The following is a 26,050-nucleotide window of genomic DNA, read 5'->3' as shown; positions in this document are numbered from 1 at the left end:
GAGAAGATTTGTGAATGGAATTTTAGGACCTTGACACAAAAACAAAACAGGGAAACAAATGTTTATAATTTGAGTGAATGTAAAAGAAAATTGATTAAAGAACTTATTGCCAATAAAGAAATACGAATCATGAAACCTGACAAGGGTGGGGGGATGGTGATTATATCTAAGAGGGATTATCTTGACAGGATGTTCAAATGTATTTGATGAGGATTTTTATGAACAAACATCCCTCCTTCTTCTTCTTTTCCCAGTCAGGGATCACCACAGCAAATAATCTGTCTGCTCATAATTGGCAGTGGAATTGTACAGTGTTGAGTTGCCAGCCTGGCACCTAACCTTCCACAGAAGGCACACACTCACACCTAGGGCCAATTTAGAGTGTCCAATCCACCTACTGCATGTCTTTGGGTAGAAACCAGAGCACCTGGAGGAAACCCATGCGACCACAGGGAGGACATGCAGACTCCACACAGAAGGCATCCCAGATGAGAATTGAACCGGAGAATCTCTTGCTGTGAGGCAGCAATGCTAACCGCTGCACCACCATGGCCGCCCTATTAACAAATCTCCTTAAACTTTATTAATATGTCCTACTACAAAATTAGAATGTTTTTGAAGGATATGCTTGTTCAGGGAGAAATTTCTTTTGAACTTTATGAGTATTTACAAGTGAAATTTCCCCTTGTACCTACCTTGTTTGGCATCCCAAAAATACATGTGTTTAACTAACCCCCCAATGCGACCAATAGTTAGTGGTAGTACCTGTATTACACATCCTTTGGCCATATTTATTGACCAAAAGGTCAAATCCCTTGTCCAGGCAGAAACCCACATCATTAGGGATTCATGGGATTTTCTACACAAACTCAGGAATGTATGTTATAGTCAATAACAAGCTTTTGTCACAATTGATGTGGTTAACCTGTTTAACATAATCCCTCAAGATGAAGGGCTTGAAATGTTTCATGAATTCTTAATGGAATCAAAGGCCTTCAGCAACAATTAAATTAATGTGTTGCACACACTATTAGAGATGGTGTTATAAAATAATTTTGTATTTATTGATGGACAGTTTTTCTATCAGAAGAAGGGTGTAGCGAAGGGGGCAAGTTGTGCCCTCGTCTTTGTAAATATAGTACTTTTGCAATGGGAGAAATATTTTTTATTTAATAGAAGTGAAGTACCAGGCTGGCATTCATATGCCAGGTATTTGGATGACATTTTTATAGCATGGGATTTAAGTGAGATGGAAACTAGCAATTTCCAAGATTTTTTGCATTCAACTACTTCCTTTTTAAAATTTACATACACTTACAGCAAGAAAGAAACCAGTTATTTAGATGTATTGGTTTCAAAAGATGAGACAAAGAAGGTTATACAAAGTAATATTTATAGGAAAAGTACCTACTGCAACAGCCTTTTACATTATGACAGTTGTCACCCAGCTCATCAGAAAAGAGGTATTATAAAGGGACAATTCATAAGGCTGGCCCGCATGATAACAGAAGACAAAACCTTTGACCAGGAGTGTGTTAATTTAACTAATATGTTTCTGGCCAGGAATTATCCTGTAGCCATTATTGATAAAAGTCAGGGGGAGATATTAGTTAAAAGACATAAAGGGACAATTGAGCCCATTATGTATGAAACAGAGTTAACTAAACTAAGTCAAAACAGACTAATAGTAACAGTAACACTCTTTCTTTTTCCTTTATTACTACCTATACCCAAGACTATCCTGCAGTTAAACAGATTATTATTAATATCTGGTCTTTTTTTCAAGGCTTTGAAAGGATGAAAGAAACTTTGGGGGAATGACCAAGGTTTGTTACTAGATGGGCTAGTTGCTTAAAAAGTATGTTGGAAGTGAAAGATAAAGTCATTGACTTTTGTGGTCAAAAAAAGCATGGTACTTTTAAGTGTGGAAGTTGCAGTCAGTGTACTTCTTTGCTTGAAACTGATGAGGTTAAGGTTAACAACATTACTATAAAAAGTAATTTTCATATCCTTAGCTTTATGTCAAAAATGCCCAAGTTTTTATGTGGGTAAAACTGTCCGTCAGTTTAGAGAGAGTATATGAACACCTAAATGACATAAAAAAACAGAAAAACTAGTAATTCCTTTTATTGTCATTTGATGAATTATTCTGATCATGGATTTTTATTTTTTGGCTGAGACACAGTTTATAAGCAATACTGGGGGGACCCTGGGGTGACCTAGTTGAATATAAAGAGTTGCTTTGGCAACTAACTAAGGTTGAATGCCATGGTTTCCCCTGATCTAAATGTGTCCATCTCAATAGCTCTTGCGTCCATTCCTACTACAAACAGCTATATGAGCACCTACATAGCTCTATGTACTTAGCAATACCTGACTCGCAAAACCTGCCTCTGTAAAGGTAGAGTAATCACCTTTGGTGGATAGCACAAACCACATGATAGGTCACTATATTGGCTGTACAGGGCCAAGTAGGAGCAGGCACCAACTTGGAAGCAAGTCCACCTTTGTCTGAATAAGCATTTAAGGTAATGAAAAAATAAATGAATGAAAAAGAAATGCAATGGTTCCACACAGCCCACTGCAGGACCTAGTCATGATGCTACTGATAGCAACGAAATGGCAGTTAAGCAAAAATCTGCTATGGTGCCAAGATTAGCCCCCAGAGAACCGTGCAGAAGTTGGTATCTATGAGTTCATCACAGGGGCCTTTTTTATTAAAGAATCTGCTCCCAATAAGAGGGAGATCTAGGAGTCGGTTCACCAATCCAAAGATACGGTGAATGCAGAGCGAAGAAGACATGACAAGAGTGGAGAAAAGAATGAAACAGGTTTAGAACATAAAAGTTCTTCCATTGTACTAACTGAGACACAATTATCCGTTCTCAATAAAGGTTTAACTTTTGTTCCAGCACAAAAAGTCTATTTGGCGAGCGTTTTGTAGGATTTACACCTTTTTGGTAGGACATTAACTTTGAAAATGATTTCTACAGACACTCTACAAGGTGATTGTAATTTTAAAAAATGAAGCACCTTTGTCCCACCCACTAATCCAACTATTGAATTATTTATTGAAATATGTGATAAGCAACTGAGGGAGAAATTTGCGATAGAACAGGACAATGCATTTTATAACATGTCCACTGATGAGAAACAAGCTCTGTTGGAATTGAAAAGTATTAATAGCTTTGAAATAAGATCAGCAGACAAGGGAGGTGGCATTGTAGTACTAGACAAAGATATGTACATGAACAGTATGATTATGCTTTTAAGTGAGATTAATGCATATACTCAGCTGTCCCCTATTGTTCTCAAGGGGGTAATTGAAAAAGTGCAATTTTTTTGTATTTGACTTATTGATAACTGGCATGATTTTTGGAAGCTTTGTTTGAATATTTTAAGGTTCACCGACCGACATATCCCATTGTTTATGGTCTTCCAAAGGTACATAAAAATTTGCATGCCCCCCCTCCCCCAATGCGGCCTGTTGTATCTAGCCGTGGTTGGGTAACCAAACCACCCTCAATATTTGTTGAAAAGAATCTACATGGTTTCCTGAGGAATTGTCCTACTGTTCTGAAAGATACTAAAGAGTTTTTGAGTGACTTGAACAATCATGTAGATGTATTAAGAGGTCCATGCTTTTTTGTAACCATGGACATGGAGTCTCTATTTACTGTCATCCCTAATAGGTGGGGGAAAGAGAATATAAGGGCACTACTATTTCAAAAAAATGCTTCCGCAAACAAAATTGAACTTATTTGTGCTCTTCTTGAGATTATTCTCGAAAATAATGTTTTAATTTTCGATGAGACTTATTACATCCAGAGGGATGGCGTGGCTATGGACACTGCTTGTGCCAATAGCTACACCAACCTTTCTTTAGTTAATTGGGAAACCAAATATATCCTGTCAAACAATGGTTATTGTGCTTTGATTAAATGGTACAAGCGTTTTGTGGACGACATTTTTTTGTTATGGGATGACACAGAATTGTGATTAATTGAATTTTTGACATTCATTAATGGAGTGAGTAGTTTCTTGAAATTCACATACAAGTTTTCATCCAATGAGATAGATTTTTTGGATGTGAGAGTGTGTACAGATGCTTTATGCTCAGTCTTAACTACTTTGTATAGAAAGAATGTAAGAAAAATTAATGTATTACATAATGGTAGTATGCATCCTAGCCATACTAAGTTCAATGTATTAAGAGGACAAATTTTTTCGCACTATGCATTTGCACAACAATGACGATGAACTGATAGTAGCCCTAAACACATTGAAGCAAGAATTTTTGGATAGGGGCTATAAGGGTAGTATGATTGACCTTCAGATTAAAGAAGCTTGGAAAGAAAGACAGGGAGGATGTAGACCTTTCTTGACAGATGTCACCCAGATACCTCAGGTAACAGATAGTCCCATTGATATTACTCCAGTTAATATCAGGACAGAAAGTAATTTGAATATTAGAATGCCATTAACATTTGCTAGTAACATCCACATGGTATGTGAAGTTATTAAAAAAAACTGGGATATCCTTTCTACAATTAAAGAAGTGAAAGGCAAAATAGGTCAACAACCTAGTTTTTCATTTAGAAGGAATAGATCTCTTAAAAGTCAGCTATGCTATAAACCTCTTCACCCACTAAACTATGTCAGCTCTTATAGACAAGGAATATATGCTTGTACAAGGTGTATGGCTTGTAGATGCATTCATACAGGAGGGCACTTTACACATCCATCAGTGGGATTTAAGATAGATGTAACTTTTTATGCTGATTGTCAGACTCAAAATGTAATATATTTATGTTATTGCACTGTATGTTTTTCATTTTATGTAGGTAAGACAAATAGGTTATTCAAGGACAGGATCCTTGAGCACTTAAGAGACATTTGAACATCAAGGAGACAAGCACTTTAGCTATGCATGTGGCCAAAGAAGGACCCACACATAAATTTATGTTCTTAGTTCTTGAAATTTTGCATAGTAATATGAGAGGTGGTGATCTTAGAAATAAAACTGAAGCTGCAGTGCAGAAATGGATTCTCCGCTTTCAAGCTGATAAGCCACCAGGCTTGAATAGCAAAATCTCATTGAAACCTTTTCTAAGAGCTAGACCCTCAAACATTGATTTTATAGTGATATTTACCATTATTTTCATGTTAGTATGGTTCAATGTATAGCTTTGTATGCTTTTATGCATATTAGTGTGTTTTTAAGGCATAGGTTATTTAATATTTTATATACCTATTTTATACATATATATGTAATATATGGTTGTTTTTAAGTATAGGTAAGCATAGAGTCTGTAGCAACAAAATGGTTAATTCAGATGCTTGCTGTTAGCTAGTTTAATCTGATTGGCTGTTTAGTATTTAAATATCTCATTGCTTTGTCTAATCTACACTATATGGTCTGAAGAAGCGGAGGGGATCCATGAAAATGCTTACCTTGTCTTTTTGTGGAATAAAAGTGTGCTGAGTGGAACCATTGCTTTTCTTTTTCATTCATTCATTGTTTTTTGCTGTTTTTGGTTCCTTTTTCAGTTTAGAGGTTTGTACTTTTCATAATGAAAAAATAAAATCTAGCCAAACATGAAGCCAGGCAAATCAAACAAATAAAAAACGCACAATGCAGTAGTGGTAGAAAAGAGTTGTTTTAGTTTGTTAGCATATAAGGGCACAGATAAATCACTGTAAGGCTAACTATGAGTACAAATTGGACACATCCACCAAGGTCAATCACAAGGCCATCTTCAAATATGTCTTCAATCTCAGAGGCAGCAACCCAACCTACCCTGTTCTGGTGGGCAATCACACCACATATACACATGCAATAGCTATAGCCAACCCACTGCAGACAGGTTAAGTGAAAACATCACCCCCCTGTCCCCCCATCAGTATAGGTGGATATGTACCGCACCTGCATCCCTCCCCTCATCATCAGGGAGCAGGTCCTTAATGCCTACTCAAAGGTAACAAAATTAAGTCTCCATGGGACCTGATAACATCCCTGTCTGCATCCTACATGAACTCATGCATGTGCTCCCAGCTCCATTACACACTGTAGTCAAACAAAGCCTGTGCACCATCAACATCCCATCTGCATAAAAGATGGCCACTGTCATCCTTCTACACAAAAGTGAATGATGAATGGAGAATTATGCAATTTACTGTCCCTCATTGGGGAGAACATGACACATCAGGACCAGGAGTGCAATGTAAGCTCATATTGTGCTGATAGATGACAGGGGTATGATGTGGTTGTAAGTGATGGCTAATGCTAGTCAATGTTGATGTGCAGGTTCTGTAAATAACATTGACCGATGTATGAGGTCTTGTGATGTGTTTCCCTGTTTATGTCTTCCAGGTGAAATGCAGCATGCAAGACAGCAACCCTACATGGAGGCCGAGACATCAGCAATCATTGACACCATAATCCCACACCATGGGGGGATGTTTGCCAGTAGCCAACAAGATTTGTGGGAGAAGACCATCCTGTGGGACGAACTCATCCACAGGGCAAATGATGTAGGCCAGCACACATGAACATACGAGCAGGTCAGGCATTGTGCGACTGACCTAATCCACCTTGCTTGGCAAAGGGCTGCTGCCATGGCCAGGGATCGCACAGCCACAGGTGGGGGTCCTGTTACACAGACCCCACTTACACTTATGGAGGAGCTCCTTGCCAACCTTGGGGCAGCCACCACACAACAACAGCAAAGTCAAGACACCCACATTGTGGAGGAGGGTGGCACCCAGACAACAGGCAAGAAACATGCAGGTAAGGTCCCAGTGAACATCAATCTACTACTGTAGCAGCCATACTTGCATGCATAGAGTATCTAGATGCATATGTCAAGTCAAAACACAGTTGTGGGTGTTTTTTAATGCACAGAAGTGCACATCTATGGAAAAAGACAGCCAATTCTGTAGTATCAGAGCTTGTACTGTACATGTGCAGAAAAGCAGCATTCATCTTTTACCAATGCCACATGTGAGTCTGCTGACAATACCTCTCTCCCACAACTAAATAGGTCCCTCTGATCTGGATGTGGGACAGCAGCCTGAAGCCAATGAGTATAGAATTGCCTTGTTGTGGCTCATTGATACCTCAGGCATGTTAAGGGCATGCATTTTACCATGGACACAACTGTCACTCATAGCCATATTGCGATATGTACATGTTCACTTGTAGTGAGGTTAACTGCATTGCATCACAGTGGTCATCACAGGGGCCTATTTGCAGGAGATATAACATATATGTAGCATATACAAAAATAAGACCATAATAAATCATTTCAAAACTTTTCCCACCTCAATGTGACCTATAACCTGTACAATTCAATTGGAACACAAACAGATCTGTTAGGGGAACAAATATGAAAAATAAAAAATGTACAATAAGCTAGATGCATAAGTGTGCACAGCCTTAAACTAATACTTTGTTGAAGCACCTTTTGATTTAATTACAGCATTCACAGTCTTCTTGGGTACACCCCTGCCATCAATTAAGGAGACTCTGATTAACACCAAATAATGGTCAGCTGTCCTAGTAGGATTTCCTTGACATTTACTCAGTTGTCTGCTACAGCAAAAGCCATAGTTTGCAGAGAGCTTACAAAGCATCAAAGGGGTCTCATTGTTGAAAGATCTCAGCCAGGAGAAGGGTACAAAAACATTTCTACAGCAGTGCATGTACCATGGAACACAGTAAAGACGGTCATCAAAAATGGGAGAAAATATGGGACAACAGTGATGTTGCAAAGAACTAGACATCCCTCCAAATCTAATGAAAAGACAAGACAAAAACTGGCCAGGAAGACTGCCAGAGGACCTACAGCAACACTGCAGGAGTTGGAGGAATCTCTGGCAAGTACTGGTTGTGTACTATATATGACAACAATCTCCCGTATTCTCCATATGTCTGGCCTATGGGGTAGGGTTGGAAGATGGAAGCTTTTTCTCTCACAGAACAACATCCAGGCCTGGCTAAAATGTGAGAAAACAATGCATCAAGTCCCCTAAAAGCATGTGGCAAAATGTGTTATGGTCTAATGAGACCAGGGTTGAACTTTTTGGCCAGAATTCCAAAAGGTACATTTGGCACAAAAACAACACTTCACATCACCAAAAGAACACTATCCCCATGGTGAAGGATGGTGGTGGCAGTGTCCTGCTTTGGGGTTGCTGTTCATAAGCTGGAACTGGGGCTTTAGTTAAGGTAAAGGGAATTATGAACAGTTCCAAATACCAGTCACTTTTGCCCAAAACCTTCAGGTGTCAGCCAGAAAGATGAACATGAAGAGAGCTTTCACCTGTCAACATGACAATGACCCAACGCATACATCCAAATCAACAAAAGAATGGCTTTGCCAAATGACAATCAAAGTTTTGGAATGGCTAAGCCAGAGCCCAGACCTAAATCCAATAGAAAATCTGTGGGGTGACCTGAAGAGAGCGATACACAAGAGATGCCCCTCAGTTAGCAAGGAAGAGTGGGCAAATATTGTCAAGTCAAGATGTGCCACACTGATAGACTCCTTCCCATGAAGACTGAATGCTGTAATTAAATCAAATGGTGCTTCAACAAAGTATTAGTTTAAGTGTGTGCACACTTAGGCAACCAGCCTGTAGCACATATTTCATTTTCTATATTTTATCCTTAACAGATTTGTTTGTTTTTTTAATTGGATTGCCCAGGTTACAGGTCACATTAAAGGTGTGAAAGGTTTTGAAATGATTTATTGTGGTCTCATTTTATATATCACAAAATTCTGGCGTGTTAATAGGGGTGTGTACACCTATTATATCCACTGTAAGCTTAGAAAGTTGTTAGAGTAACCAGATTTGTTTTTACATTTACTGCAGGTTTTGAAGTCTGAAACCCAAATGTATGTCATTAATTAGTGACGTCCATCCTCAGATCATCCCAGTAATGTGTCAGACAAACACAGGATTTATGAGGAACAAACCAAAAATATGAGCCAGACAGCTAGACATTCTGCAAAAATCTGTACAGATGAGAGTTATGTTCTGCAGGAGTTGCCACTGTGTTATACAGGTGAACAGCAATAATGTGTACATGGGTGCAGTGTGTGCGAGGTGAAGGCCCATCACCTACTAATACTACTCTTGTATCCCAGAGGTGTATATTAGTAGTAACATTAAGTGGAAATGACTGCACTGAATGATGTTAAAGGCCTGTCCAGAGTGTGTATGTTGTGGTCTGACTTGTGTCATGCATGTCACCATTTGGATATTGTGAGGTCTGTGTAATGCCTTTGTGCTGCCTCACCTGTATGTGTCTGTATGTGTGCCCGTGTGTGCCTGTGTGTGCGTGTGTGTGTGTGTGTGTGTGTGTGTGTGTGTGTGTGTGTGTGTGTGTGTGTGTGTGTGTGTGTGTGTGTGCATGCGTGTGTGCACAGCAAACCGTATAGTGCAGGTATTAATTACATATGTTGTCTTCCCCTCACAGGTGCATATGTGGGTCATGGTCTCTCCTGCTCAGAACCTGATGTCAGTGCTGTGCGAAGTCTGATGATGATGGTAGTCATAGTGAGGGAGAGGTAGGGTTGTCAGGGGATGAATCTGTGCCATCAATTGGCATCCCACTGCCGTCCACAATGTCCCCACACACAGTCATAATGCCCACACATACCCCACCCCCAGCGGCCACAGATAATGGACAGTTGATGGATGGTGGCATGGAACAGGCTAGTGTGGTGATTATGACAAGTGTGAGTGTAGACACTAGCCATAGCCAGAGTGCAGGTGAGGTCCCACACAGGTGGATGGACAGGGGAGTTCAAAGGAGGACTGCTTCCCATCAAGTCTCTGTCACAAGTGCCCCAGCAGGTGTCACCAGACGCATGTTTCAGGTCATTATGGAGGCACAGGCACATACTGAATGCAACACCAGACAAATACTCAAGATCTTGGATGCAACTCTTCCTGGCATACGTGATGACCTACATGACCTTGTGGAAGTCACATGTCACAATACTGAGGTCATGAATAGATGGTGGGGTGAGACCTTGGCAATCCTCGACCATGGAATGTCTGTGTTGGAAAGCGTGGTGGGAGATAGGCGTCAGTCACATGGACGTAGGTCAGGACCAAGATCAGCTGAGAGTCTATAGCAGTACCACCATGGGTTCATAGGTTCATAGGTAGGTACTAGGCTATTGGCCCTAGGGCCTAAATAAGCCTAGCCAAAAAGATACCCTGGCTTTCACCACTCAACCTACCACTACCTACTACTACCAAAGGGGGATGCTGTCCACACCACATCGGAGCAGGCCATGGGCACTTGGTCCTGGCTGGTCCTGTTAGGGACATTGATCCAGCAGACAGCAGTCACCATCGGGGAATAGTACTGCATCTGGCCTTGGGCCTGGTGGTGCCAGTGATACCCCTGGCAGGACAAGTTCCTGTGTCTGTGGCCAGAGACGGTGAACTGTACACCCTGCCATGTACTGTCCACAGCTGTCCAACATACACCTGTGTAGGCCAGCCACATGATGTGACTGTGTGCATACAAACACACACGCATCACTTTCACAGGCAGGTCACCTCCAGACACACACAGCACCTCTGCACAGCCCATTTATAGAACATCCCTCCAAACACACACACATGATGTCAACTGTATGGTCCAGCCTAGGCTCTGGCAAACTCACACCACACCCTGTGCATATGATGATACCTGTGCACATCCCTGTCATACATACCATCAATGCAGGGGCATGCTTATATGGGTCTGATGCACAGGGTGAATATAATACAGTGTACCTATGTAATGCTGTGCAAGGTGCTGTCTGCTTGCATTTGTTATGGGTACACATCAAATTGTATGTACCTCATTAACCATGATGCATTATTTGTGTTAGTAACACTGACTGAATGTAGTCTGACATGCTGTATTCTGTTTGTGTTCCAGGTGTCTGTGTGTCTGCAGGCTGTGGCTCTCAAGACATTATCAACATGGAGTATGGCAGAGTGGAAACACATCGACCATTTCACAGCCAAGGTACAGTAGCATGTGTACATGTTTACCAGGTGTGTATGCATGCAACAGTGTGTGAGGGACACTGCTAGCAGACAGTGTGACCTTGCATACATCCCCCTTGTCACAGACAGCTAGTCTTCATACATATCACCTCAGTGTACTATAGTACCATAGGCTCATATATACAGAGGAGGTTACTGGAGTACTGGCACTAGGTCCCTCACAAGCCTAGTCATGTCTACATATTGCACATACATAGGCAACACACAATGTGTGTGTGACATTATCAATTGTGGAGTGTGGGACACAAGTTGTAGTAATGTGACAAGTTGGCAGCACATAGCATGCCCATGGCAAGTGCAACACACAGGATGTCTTCTGGTATGCTAGTATGACACCTTCTTTGTGTGACATTACCTTCACTTACAGTATTTCTCATGACATTAAGGTTTTTCTGATGTACAATCACTTCTCTGTGCAATTAGTACAGACCTGTATGACATGTTTCTTGTCCCACAGTTCTGGGACTTCTTTTAACTGTTTCAGTTGTCAGCACAGGTTACACATTGCCAAACATGGACTGCAACCTGCAGGATGGTTCAGACATTCCTATCAACCATACAGTTTACACAGACTGTCCTGATGCATGCCACATATCAGTAGTCCATTTTCTCATACACCTGTTTCTGTCTGGTACATTGTTGCCAAAGCATTGTGGGCTGCAGTCATAGCATAATGGCAGACATTATGAGTTGCACACTTCATACCATTCAGACCATCTATGCTAATACAAACCCTGTTATGCTATCACCGTTATATGTTTGTAGGAGCAATATTTGGCAGGTGTCCCTATTATGTGTCCTTTATCACCCCATTATAAATGGCTTTGTGAACAATCCTTGCTCCAACAGCTTGGGAGGTATGGGTACAGATGGTGGCCATACCTCTGACCTCTGCATATGTGTGCAGATTGTCCTGATCTCTGACACATGATTTCTTCACATTGGTCATGTACATGTGGTTTTCTGGCCAACATCTGGTAAAATCATGACAGACTGACACTGTAGGTTAATGACAGCTATTATAATGTAACAACACATACCCTTTGGAATTTGCATTCAATTGCATGACCTGTTCTCCTATCCATTTCCCATGTGTGTCACAGCAATATGTGATGCGTGTGCCCAATGTTTGCTGTTTTCCCCATCTTCACATATGGCATTCACCTGATGTCTGTCTGTAGACTGCTGCAAGGTGATGTGATACAGTGATAGAGTAACAGTCTGTCTATCAGCATTATGTTTCAGACAGGTATGAGGTCTGCTATTGCCATGTCTGTCACTACAGTGACTGTGACAGTTTGACAATGTGTCTCATAAATGCTCGTTGTTAGGGGTCACAGACAAAATATTGTTTGCAAACATCTGGATATTCCATACACATATATACAGATAGCTGGTATGAGCTGTACAGTTTAACATGTTGCATGTACAGCAGATGCCATTAACTGGCCCTGCAAAATAATGCCATGGTGAGAGAGTCAACAGGCCTTAAAATGCTATACTGACACACACAACAGTCACAAGAATATGCTTCTCAGGCACATACACACAATATCACAGCTGCCAGTAATGAGTTTAGAACCCCTACCTATTTAGTTATTGGTACTACAGTGTTATGCAGTTTTTGCTTGCACCATGGGGATTATAGGGTTAAAGAGTGTCCCAAGGTTATGCTAAAGTGATTAACATCACCAGCCCTTGTAAAGAATGGCAATGGGCAGTGCACTGGGAGGGTAAGGCCTCAAAATACTATATCCTACAAATATACACACTTACAAACACTTACATACATATTTGCCAGAACTGAGATTAGAACTTCTGCCTATCTAATTAATCATACTGTAGTATTACACAGTTATTGCATGTTCCACAGGGCTTATAGGGCTGAGAAGGGTATACAGGTACTTCTATGGTGGATGACATCAGCAGCCCTTGTAAAGATGGCAGTGGGAAGTGTAATGAGTGGAACACACCTCAGAATGGTAAATTGCACACCCTCAGAGAATATGACCTCAGCCAAACACACACAGAGAATATTGTTTTCAAAAGCACACACACACACACACACACACACACACACACACACACACACACACACACACACACACACACACAGTATCAAGTTTTTAATCCCTACCTATCTAGTTGTTGGTACTACAGTGTTATGCACACACACACACACACACACACACACACACACACACACACACACACACACACACACACACACACACACACACACAGTTTCACAGTTGCCAGCACTAAGTTTTGAAGCTCTACCTATCTAGGCTAGAACTTCCAAACCTAATACTCCTACAGCAATTAGTCATCACTTTTAAAATTCTACATTACCCCTCCAATACACCCATACTGAATAACCTCATCACACCTTACAAAAATCTTACTACACTTCGCTCAGCCAACAAGCTTCTAGTAACTACTCTCAAATATCATAATAAAGCAGGTGACTCCTTATTTGCAAACACTGTTGGATCATATTGGAATAAACTTCCCACAGAACTGACTTCCCTAGGCTCATCTCACCTTTTCAAAAAACAGATTAGAAATTATTTACAAAATCACTGGCTATGCCCATGCTCCAATCCCGACTGAGCTCAGCAAATATTTTACCCTCGCCAGTCCCCTCCTTTTTACTTCCACTTTTTATGCTCAACTTCTGATTGACTTCCCTTCTGACCATCTGCTTTCTTTCTCCTGCTTCTTTTATCTGACTTCCTATATCCTTCTACCTCATGCTTTCATCACTACCTTTTGATCACCCTCTCTTCTCTTATTCACTTCCTGGCTACTCCTATGCTATACTTTGCCCTTAATTATTAGTACCAAACACAACTTGTACTTTTCCACTTTCTGCTTACTTCATTTCTGCTTTTTTTTCTCAAACTACATAATAACCTTTCCACTACCTGCTTTCATAGTTAACACTATATATTCAATTGTATCTTGCTTTTAGTCAATGTTTGATTGTTTTTTGATTTTTTGATTAGTGATTTTTTTTTAAACTGTAAAGTTTATATTATGATAGTGGAGCTTTTCTCCTCAGCCCTCTGATGATATTGGACATGTATCCAGCCAGACTAGCCCGTAACACTGTATATTCAATTGTACTTGCTTTTTGTCATTGTTTGATTGTTTATTGATTAGTGATTTTTTAAACTGTAAAGTTATAGTATGATAGTGGAGCTTTTCTCCTCGGGCCTCTGCTGAAAATGGACATGTATCCAGCCAGACTAGCCCGGTTAACAAATGTAAAATAAATAAAATAAATAAATAAATAAATAATAGTTGTCGGTACTACAGTTTTATGCAGTTATTGCACATGCCACGGAGCCTACAGGGTTGAAGAGTGTCCCAAGGTATGTCTAAGGTGTATAACATCACCAGCCCTTTTAAAGTATGACAATGGGGAAGTCTACTAGGAGAAAAGTCCTCAAAATACTGTATCCTACAAATATACACACTTACAAACATAACACACACACACACTTACATTTCCCAGGACTGAGATTAGACCTCCCACCTATCTAATCAATTGTAATATAGTATTACACAGTTATTGCATGTTCCACATGGCTTATAGGGCTGAGAAGGGTATACAGGTTCTTCTGTGGTGGATGACATCAGCAGCTCTTGTAAAGAGGGCAGTGGGAAGTGTAATGGGTGGAACACACCTCAGAATGGTAAATCCCACACCCTCAAAGGATATGGCCTCAGCCAAACACACACAGAGAATATTGTTCTCAAGCACAAACACACACACACACACACACACACACACACACACACACACACACACACACACACACACACACACACACACACACACACAGTACTGAGTTTTGAACTCCGACCTATCTAGTTATTGGTACTACAGTGTTATGCACACACACACACACACACACACACACACACACACACAGTATCACAGTTGCCAGCACTGAGTTTTGAAGCCCTACCTATCTAGTTCTTCTTCCCTGTGAACTTCCCTCACTTTTCTCCATATCACTCCTTAAAAACAGACTGAAACTTTTCCTCAGAACACACTGGTTATGCCCCTGTACTAAACCTGACTAGTCATCTATCTCTTTAAAATAGACTCTGCCTACCCTAGACTTCTCATTAACTGTTCTACCTTCCATATGAAGTATAATTACCATTTCCCTCTACATTACAGTATTTCCATCCTCTGTGGATACTCATAATTGGGAGAACTCTTTATTAATATTATTATACAATAAGCTGCCTCTTTCTTATTATGAATTGTACCTGTATGTGTATTGTTCCTGCATTTTACACTATGTTTTCTGTCCTCTATGAAAATTCTGTGTTAACCTGTTATCTGCAGTGCATATATGACTGATGATGTGATATGTTATTTGCTGTTTTTGTTTTTTTTTTTATTTTTCATGGAGCTTATCTCCATGGACCTCTACTGAAAATGGACATATATCCAGTTAGACTAGCCCAGTCAACAAATGTAAAATAAAATAAAATAAATAGTTGTTGGTACTACAGTGTTATGCAGTTATTGCACATGTTACAGAGCCTACCGGGTTGAAAACTGCCCCAAGGTACATCTAAGGTGCATAACATCACTAGCCCTTGTAAAGTATGGCAATGGGGAAGTCTACTGGGATAAAAAGGCCTCAAAGTACTGTATCCTACAAATATACACAGTTACAAACACTAACACACACACACTTAAATTTGCCAGGACTGAGATTAGAATTCCTACCAATCTAGTTATGTATACTATACTGTTACATGGTTATTGCATGCATCATAGAGCTTATAGGGCTGAGGGTTGTACAACAGTACTTTTAAGGTGAATGACATCAACAGCCCTTGTAAAGCAGAGCACTGGGACATGTTGTGGATGGGAAGGCCTGCAAAACACTTTATCCTACACAAATACACATGCGTACACACACTTGCACACACATTTGCCAGTACTGAGAGTAGAACCCCTGTCTATTTAGTTATTTGTACTATAGTGTTATGGAGTTATAGCAAGTGATACAGAACTTATAAGACTGAGGCCAGTCCAAAGGTACTTCTAAGGTGAATGACATCAGCAGATCTTGTAAAGTAGGGCAATGGGAAGTGTACTGGGTGGAAAAGGACTAAAACTATTTTTCCTACACATCCACCCAATCTTACATATGCCAGAACTGATATTAGAACCCCTACCTATCTAGTTATTTGTACTATAGTGTTACACAGTTATCACACATGCTACAAAGCTTATAGGGCTTAGGCCAGTCCAAAGGTACTTCTAAGGTGAATGACATCAGCAGATCTTGTAAAGTAGGGCAATGGGAAGTGTACTGGGTGGGAAAGGAATACAACCCTTACCCCCCCCCCACACACACACACATCCACACTTACATATGCCAGGACTGAGGTTGGAACCCCTACCTACCTAGTTATTTGTGCTATAGTGTTATGCAGTTATCACATGTACTTTAGAGCTTATAGGGCTGAGACCACTCCAAAGGTAGTTCTAAGGTAAATTACATCAGCAGATCTTGTAAAGCAGGTGTACTGGGTAGGAAAGGCCTCTTAATTCTTAAACCTACAGACACACATACACACACACACACACACACACACACACACACACACACACACACACACACACACACATGCACACACACACACACACACACACACACACACACACACACACACACACACACACACACGCAAACACACAAAGGCAGGTGATGTGATATTACAACCCCCACCTCAGTACTATCACACAATGGATCTCACCTTCATGCTGGCACATGCAACTGGTTACAACTGTTATGCAACTGTCTGCAGCAGGACATCACTTTATGCCATTCAGGCTATCTCTGTGTATGACTCACTCTGTGTGTGATTTCCTGTGTCTCTTTCTCTCTCTATCACTGTCTGTCTATCTCTTCCCCAAGTCTATGTGTGTGTATGGTTGACATAGTGTAATATGTTGCCCATATATATGTGTGTATATCACATGCAACAAATGCAGATATACCACATATGGGCCACCTACAGCTTGCTGTGAGTAACCCTGTCTGATGGGCATGTGTGGAGACAGGTGTACATAGCTTTGTGTATTCAAAAACATCTGTGCAATACAGATATGTAGTTTGATGTGGTTTTGACATGGGCTTTACTTCTCCAAGTGTAGGAGCAAGCCCAGTATGACCTTCTATAGTAAATGTGGGACTCCATTCCAGGGATTCTTGTACTCCAGTCTGGGGATTTGAGTGTTACAGCCATACCTCTCATCCTGTTAGTGCAAGATATCTGGGGATAGCCTGCCAAAATTGGGAGACAATGGCCTAAGCATAGGGAGATACTGTAACTATTTCTCTTAATGAATGATTTGCTAGAGTTACAGGGTTTGTTTTAGCAGACATTTTCTGACATATGTGACACTTGACACTGTAATGTATTGTGTCATTACCTACTGACAGAAATCCTCAGATCATCACAGTGATTTATCAGAGAAATACAACATGGATGATGCACAGACTGATATGAGCTAAACACTAGACATTTTTGCACAATCCTGCCAGTTGAGAGGTGTGGCTACAGCCAATTGACTGATGAAACTGTGCAAACATTCCAGCACCTTGGTGATATACTGGCTGGGGATCTCCTGCTTGTGTGGTATTCTTCTTACCTGAAAGGTCATAGCCTGGTGTGGGCATACCTCTCAACTGTACAGGTGTGTTAAAATTGTCCAAATGTTTGTCCATTTTTTATCCATGCGTCGTACACCTGTGGTTTTCTGGCCGGTTAGTGGCATATAAGAATGAGAATTAGGAAAATAATGACATAACTTTTGTGTTTCAGACTTCATAACCTTTAGCTAATACACGCTAATGCAAAACCTGTTATCCTACCAACTTTATAAGTTTGTAAGGGCAATTTTAAAACACAAGCTTATCATTGGACCTTTGTCACCCTTTTATTTATGACCTTATCCAGATGTCTTGTTGTAGGAGGTTGAGAGGTATGGGTGTGAGTACAGAGTGTATTCTACTGTCAGAGATGTCCATTATATGTGTGGTATGTTCTACATAGCACTTTGATTTCCAAGTATGGTAGTGGCAGGGCAGTACAGAGTGATGTGGTGAAGCACTCTCAGACATCTATGTATAGGTTGATAGGTTGATATTAAGTTAGTGGGCTATTGGCCCTGAAGCCCTTATAACCCTCACAGATGAGAGTGCTGCCTATGTTAAGACATGTCAGCACCAGAGCCCCTGTCCAGCAGGGACATAGGTGGACTCACCGGACTGTTTGTTCTGTTTCCCATGCTCTTATACAGGGAGCACTTCACTAGGGGTATTGAGACACTTGGCTTGGTGTGGCCAGGGAGTATATTCTACAGATGGAGGAGTGTATGGGACACATGTCTGTCACACCAACAAGCCCTATTAATATCACAGACCAGATTGATGCTACACCTACAGATAGATCTAGCTAGCCCTGACGTCCAGATGTGCAACAGTTCCATCAAAGCTGGGTCTGGATTGCTTTATATGCCAGGCAGTGGTCACCTCTGCGGAGTCTGTATGGAACTGAGTAGAGGGACAGTGCTGTTAGCCCATCTGTGTAGGGTAGGTGTTTGTGGTCCTGCATTTTCCCAGTGAGGAACCTCTGTGGTCTCCCCAGCTGCTGCATGTGCTTTGTGAGGTACATGATGAAGGGGACGTTGAACAAAATAATTGGCCTTATAAGGTTAGCATACATGGATCTTATGACCTCATTGTCCCTGGATTGAAAATATTTATATCTGAGTTGTCCCATCTATGAATGTTTCTGTACAATGGAATCAAAATGATGCTCAGACTTCAAGTTGCTATCAACCTGGGTGGCCAAATGCCTCACTAGAGTCATTACTGATTGTGTATGTAGGACATTGTTGTTAATGTGATACTGTGTGGGGTCATCAGTCTCCCCAAAGTGGATGCTGATGGATCTGCAGACATTCAGCTTGAGGCAATGTTTCTCACATCAGTTATTTATTTTGGTGAGACCCTTTTGTAGGACGTCTACATCACTTTGGGTATTGATGTCTGTTCCCAGCTTGCAGTCATCTCCTACTTGGTCAGCCATAGGCCAGTTTTTTTGGCCTGCACCTCAGGGACATATATCCCATATACAAGGGGTCCCCAGAATGATCCCTGGGGTATGCCACTCAGTATGGCTATACTGTTTCAGTTGGCTACCCCTATTATGATTATGTGGGTTCTATCAATGCACTGGTTTGTTACCCGTCTGGTAACATATGGATTGCTTCCTAGTTGACAGAGTTCGTGTACTATGGCCAAGTGGGGAATAGTGTGTAAGGCTTTGGCCAGGTCAAAATGGCCAGAGTGCACCATCTTTCCCTTATCCATGCCTTTGTTGGCTGCCTCAGGGAAGTCATCCAGAGTTCACTGACATACCTCCCCTGAGAATGGCAGACTGTGTAGGGTAATGTGTTTGGATTTTGCCAATGTCCCTGTTAATGATGTCCATGATAATCCATTGCATGGCCTTGCAGATCAGGCTAGTTAGGCTGATGGGTCTTTCATTTCCTGGATTGGTGAACAGTCCACCTTGTTGTGAATGGATGACAGTTGTTGTCTGCCACTCAGCTATGACAAAGACAATACTCAGGGTTTGAGTGTGTAGGGTGCATAATGATACTGCCACTTCATGCCCAGGTTCCAGTAGGTTGCACCCTGGGATGTCTTCAGGTCCCATGGAGGCTGTCTTCTTGACTTTGAAAGGGCAGTTATTCCCTGTTCCCTAGTGATGAGGGTTGGGTGTTCAGGTACTGGAAATGTCCTGCTTCCATGATGGGAGACAGAGGTAAGACATTTCCACTGAATCTGCCAAACAGTGGATTTGGCTATATCTATGACATTTGTGTAAGTGGTGTCCTTGACCACCAGTTCTGCACAGATCTGAGAGCTTCCTTTAGGAATGCTGACATATGTGAGGGAGGCTTTAATATTGTCTGTCTAAGATGTGGGCAATTTGGACTTGATTTTGCCTTTAGTGGATTTCACTGGTGCTCCTCTTTGTTTGTTCAAGCTAAGGGGTGATTACTTCCAATTGTGCACCTGCTCCTTCCTGGTCCTGTTCAGCAGTGTTATCCTTGTGTTATATAGTGCCTTTATTGCAGATGTTAGTGGACTGGTTTACTCTCTCTTGCGGTTGGTGATGTTGTCCTGTCAGGTAATCCTGATTTCATGCATCTCTATAGATATCCTGGCATGGTCATTTTGTGTACATTTGTAAATTGGTGCCTGTTCCTCTACTGGTGTAAGGAGCTGTTCAGCTGTTTATACCATCCCACTGGTGGTTGTGATCAGCTTGTGGGACATCTTCCTTTTACCATGGCTAGAGGGGGGTCAAGGGTGATGGTGATATGACACATGGCCACATTTCTGTCGGATCTTGACAGGGAGGAGGATACCATAGGGGTGCTGCAGTGGTTGATCATTTTGGTTACTGCCAAGTCCAACATAGGTATCACATCCTGTTGGGGTATCAAGTGGCTGTCCTAAGGATGTAGCATTGTTAATATGGGGGAATCTCTGTGCATTTCTGTTCTGGCATGGTTGGAGTTCCAATCCATGGTTGGGTAATATAAGTCAGGCAGGAATAGGGTGATGGGTGTAATCCTGATAGATTTGTAGAGGGCTAGATATGTGGAGTAGATATCCTGAGTCAGATATGTTGGCCTGTATCTACCTATAATTTGCATAGGGGTCTTATCATCAGTTTACTGCACTTGGAGTGTCTCGTGTGTGTCAGATTGCCTGACCAGCCTAGAAGTGTGTGTCTGTCTAACATATATTTATACTCCACTTCCTTTGTCTTTGCTGCCCACATTTTGGGGTCTGGCTGTGTGACAGGATGAGGGATCAGGTAAGGATGTGTTTCTCTCCATGGCTGAGGGCCAGGTTTCTGTGAGTGCAGACATGTCACCATCTTCCAGGATTATGACTGCCTGCAATGAGTGCATTTCCCTGTTTAGACTCCTAGCCATACCTCTCAACTGTAAAGATTTTCACAGAATGTCCAGATTCATGCCTCATATATCTGGTCGGTTTCCCATAACAGTGTGGTTTTCAAGCAGGTTTATTGCAAATCACTCAGGGTTGATTAATGACAGAGGCATTTGAGTTTCAGACTTCCTACCCTTCAGAAAATCCATGCTAATACAAACCCTGTTATTCTATCAACTTTCTAACATTATACATAGGTTCATAGGTTCATAGGTTCATACTAGGCTATCTGCCCAAGGGCATTTATAAGCCTAGCCCATAGTTATGTGGCTTACGCCACCCCTTTAGTTTGAATAAAACTATGCCTGTTATTTTGTTGTGCCTCTGTCAAGCAGTGACACTGAAGTAATCCCTGGGGTAATATTTAAATGTATCCCTGTATTTGGGCCTTTATTCCCACCCATTATTTATAGCTTTGTCCAGATTTCTTGATCTATGAAGTTGAGAGGTATGCTCCTAGTATTTAGCAACATGGCCTTTCATTTGAGTTTTGTTGACTGTGCTATATTGTTAGTGTGGACCCCATGACATTCCCTACAAAGGAACTCTAGGTGAGGCGTGGGCCTTTACCAGAGGCCTGTATGCCAGGTGAGACAGATGCAGGCCATCTGTAACAAGGCAGCACGTTCTGCCGATCATATGTTCCCAGGCTGCCAGGCAGTGGATCCCCCTGGGATGACATCAGTAAGTGAGACTTTCTGTTTGTATTGAGCCATCACTCTGGGTGATGGCAGGATGCTGCATAAATCTTGGGACATACCAGCATGGGACACATATTCAGCACACTGCATCATGTCTGTCTTTCTATAGTCTGTGAGGTACTTCTCACATCATTCACACTGCCATGGACCATTCTAGTGTGACACCTGTACCTGTTTTGGGGTGACTTGAGTGCATGTGTGATATGGCAGTTTATGGCACCTGCCAAACAAGTAATCGTGACTTTCCCCTTATCCTGCCTGGTGTGTGGCACATATGTGTGTCTCACAGTGGAGTCTTCCATGAGTAATATGTTGGGTGTATGGTAAGGCCTTAGTGTTTGCAAGACCCTGGTGTGTGGACTATGCGTGGTTTGTGATGTGTAGGTTTGTGCTGTTCTCATGTGTTTTTGCCTTTGAGGTGTCTTTTGCTTGGGGTTTTGCTTTGTTGCAGACCTCCACTTATGTGGGTGTGTGTTGTGTATTTGCAGGTGATGTTTACTGACTCCATACACTGCAGGGCACCTATGTTACTGCAAAATGTGTTCTGGTGTGCACATTCTCCATTTGTCTGGCCAGTGGTTCCCCTTCCCCTTATGTGTGTCTCTTTGTCCTTCTGTAGTCCATTCACAGGCTTTGCCCACAGTGGCTGCTGTTATGTATGTATTTCTGATGTGAGCAGAGTAAATGTCGTAACATCACACACAAGGTTGTGGACTTCACATCTCTGAGTGTACCTATTTAGCAGGTTGCACATCATTGCACCACTCCATTTGCTGTGGTCCTTAGATGGTTTGTGCTGGTATATGTTATTAGGAGGCTATGTGTGGGCCTAGCTGTCATACCATCACAGACTGACATCTGGACAGGCCCAAATATGAAAATCACACAAAGGCCCACACATGGGGACAGGGTGTTAATAATATTCTGCCAAACATAGACAGTTGGGAAACCGGTTTGGTAATTGCTTGTTTGCTCTTATGGGTATGATGGCTGCTTCCCCACTGTATGCCATTGCTGTTTTGACATGACTCTTGTTTTGCAAATTGCCGAAAGACAAATGCAATGTTAGGACAAGCAGAACAGATATACAATGCATATTTGGCTCCTTCTGTGACAACCTGTGTCATTCCAGGGATTATGGCTGTTGGCCAATGACATGTTGTCAGTGCTGACACAGAAAGGTGGCAGCCTTTTATAAACTGGCAGTACACTGATCTTCATGTACCTGCTGTCCTACTAGGCACCATACCTCTCAACTTTTGAGAGCTAGACATCTGGACAAAGCCATAAGTAATTGGGGGACAACGGCCTAAATATTGGGACCATTTTTAAGTATTGGCCTTACAAATCTAGAAAGGTGATTCAGTAACAGGTTTTGCATTAGCATGTGTTTTCCTATAGGGTATGAAGTCTGACACTACAATTTGTCATTATTTTCTGAACTTAGTCTTTTGTGATTTGCCAATGAATTGCCAGACAACTACTACTTCATGATATACAGATCACAACTATGATGCTAACCTCTGTACATTCTACAATAGGTCTGTACAGTTGAGAGGTATGGTAGGCACAGTGTAGATTACTTCAATCTGTGTATTGTCCATATGTGTGGCCCCTGTCCATGACCTGTCCAACTTTCCTGCAATAATAGATATTGACATCTGGACAGTGTGTACAACTCCTACAGCAGGTGTAGCTGACATGCAGATTAGTTGGCACTGCTGTTCTTGGAACATGGCCCTGTCAACCACAGTATTGTACCTAGGCCACTACGACAACAGCCGGGAGTAAGTGCTGGCCACATCCTTACAGTATTTCCCACACTATACATAGCTCATTGATCCCTACATATTGTGGACATGCAACAAGTTATCATGTAGAGTGGGACAGGGCTGGCAATGTGTGCTCTGCTGCTATTTCTCCTACAAACATACATGTTACTGCATTTCTATGGGAATATGGGTATGTGGAGGGACACACCTGTCAACTGTACACATTTGCACAGACTGTGCTGATATTTGCTTTACATTTTGGTGCCATTTAGCATAGTATTGTACCCTGTCTTGGAAATTAGAGGCATATCACTAAAGACCACAGATCAGATTATAATGGCATACATTTGAGTTTCAGACTTCTTACCCTTCAGAGCCTTACTACAACTGCAACACCTGCTGTACCATCACTGTATAAAGTCTGTAGGGAGGTATTTCATCATTGTCACCATTTGTGGGCCTTTGCCAGACATTTCTTAATTTTTTTTATGGCTGACTTGGTCAGTGAGGCTGAGGGCTGAGTATGGGAGCCCCACACTGACATCCATGCCTGTGACCTATGACTCCACAGTTAGTTGGCCCCCCACATATACTGCAGTGGGATTTGTCACCTTGGGTACTACTGCACAGTGTGGGGAAGCCAGTATTGAGCAAACATTTCCTGATGTCCCACATAGCTCTCACTTGTCTGCTGCTATCCCAGTAGGCCACCCCATTCCCATGCATGCATGCAGCGATACCATAGATATGCTACCAGAACATACTACTTCATTCATTTATTGTTAAGAAGACTAACTTACCTTGTACCTGCAGCAGTTGTGAGGATGGTGCTTGAGGGCATCCTATGCCAGATGCACGCAGTACACTGCCTATAGATGGTAAGTTACAGGAAGTGTGATGTGTGTGGCATCCATTTTACTGTGTGTGCGAGTCAGAGAGAGGTGTAAGTCCCTGGGTCCCTACAGTGTCAGTGTGTGTGCTATGCGTTGCCTCTTTGGCAAGGCCAGGGTATCCTGGGTACGCCTCTGTCACCTACAGGAGCTCACTCAGGGGGTTCCTCCTCTGAGTCCCTCTGTGCCTATGGGGACCTTGTCAATGGTGGGGGGTGGCCTTTCCCCATGCTGTTCCTGCTGCAGCTGTTTCCACAGGATCATATTGTGTAGCATGGCACATACTATGAACATGTGTGCACATGTGGCTGGAGAGTACTGCAGGGCTCTACTAGATATGTCAAGGCAGTGGAACCGTGACTTGAGCATCCCAAACACATGCTCTATAGTGATTCTGGTTTGTGCGTGTGCCTCATTATGGCATTCGTGAGTGAGTATGTGTGCATTTCTGATGGATGTTATTATCCACGGCTCCAGTGCATAGCCAGCATCCCTCACCAGATGGCCTTATGGGATGTCGCTCTGACAAATCCCTGGTACAGCTGTGAGGAATGCCAGATGTGGGAGTTGTGATAGCTTCCAGGGCTGCCAGCACACACATTCATGATAATGCCATGGGCATTACACATGACCTGTCAGTTGATGTAGTGAAAGCCCTTGCGGTTTATGTAGACCCTACCCTGTTCACTGGGTGGTGGTTTGATATGGATGTGCATGCAGTCTATGGCACCCAAGACCTCTGGCTAGTCCTCTCCTCATGGGTGCTGGGGAAGTAAATGCACTCACTGGCATGTGATAGCATGGCATCCAGGAACTGGTGGAGTACCCTAGATGCAGATGCCTGTGAGACCCTCATGATCTTCCCAGTAGGTCTTTGGAAAGTACCTGTAGCTAGTATTCTTAAGGCTACACATACTTTGGTATCCACTGGGATGGGTTCCCCTCTGTTGGCTCTGGGTCTGAGGTGAGGCCAGCACAGCTCAATGAGTTGCTGAAGTATGTCCCTGTCCACCCTGTAGAGCTCTAGTATCTCCAGATCATGTGGCCCCTGGTAGGTTACCCTGGGTCTGAACACTCTTCTCCTCCTCCTCAGTCTGAGGTGGTTGTCAGCATTATCCTTCTCAGTGCCCTCAGCCTCTAGCACATACTGATGTATTAAAGCAACAGCAGCCCCTAACATTTTGTCGGTTAAAATTCCCCCAAGTGTATACAACAATAGTGCAGAGTTTATGGGAAAAAAAAGACTGAAAGGTGTTTTTTTATACTGTTGTGCTGCAGATGCTGCCTGTATGATTGGCTGACTATGATACATTCCATCTGCCAGCTATATTGTTTGTATTTGATTGCTTTTATTCTGCTATTTCACGTTTTTTTTCTCCTTCCCATTTCCAACCCTTTTAAGCCCGGTGGCATGTCGAACAAAACCACTGCCCAAATCTAAACAGTTCTGCTATTTCCATTTTCTTTCTTTTTTGTTTTGTTTAAGACCCATTGCACACCACACAAACCTGTTTAGCTAAAGTTAA

The sequence above is a fragment of the Protopterus annectens genome, chromosome 6.part0, assembly GCF_019279795.1.
Source record: "Protopterus annectens isolate FY-2018-M chromosome 6.part0, PAN1.0, whole genome shotgun sequence".
In the NCBI taxonomy this organism is placed as follows: domain Eukaryota; kingdom Metazoa; phylum Chordata; order Ceratodontiformes; family Protopteridae; genus Protopterus; species Protopterus annectens.
The sequence above is the reverse complement of the archived record's forward strand: the minus strand, read 5'-3'. Positions refer to the sequence as shown.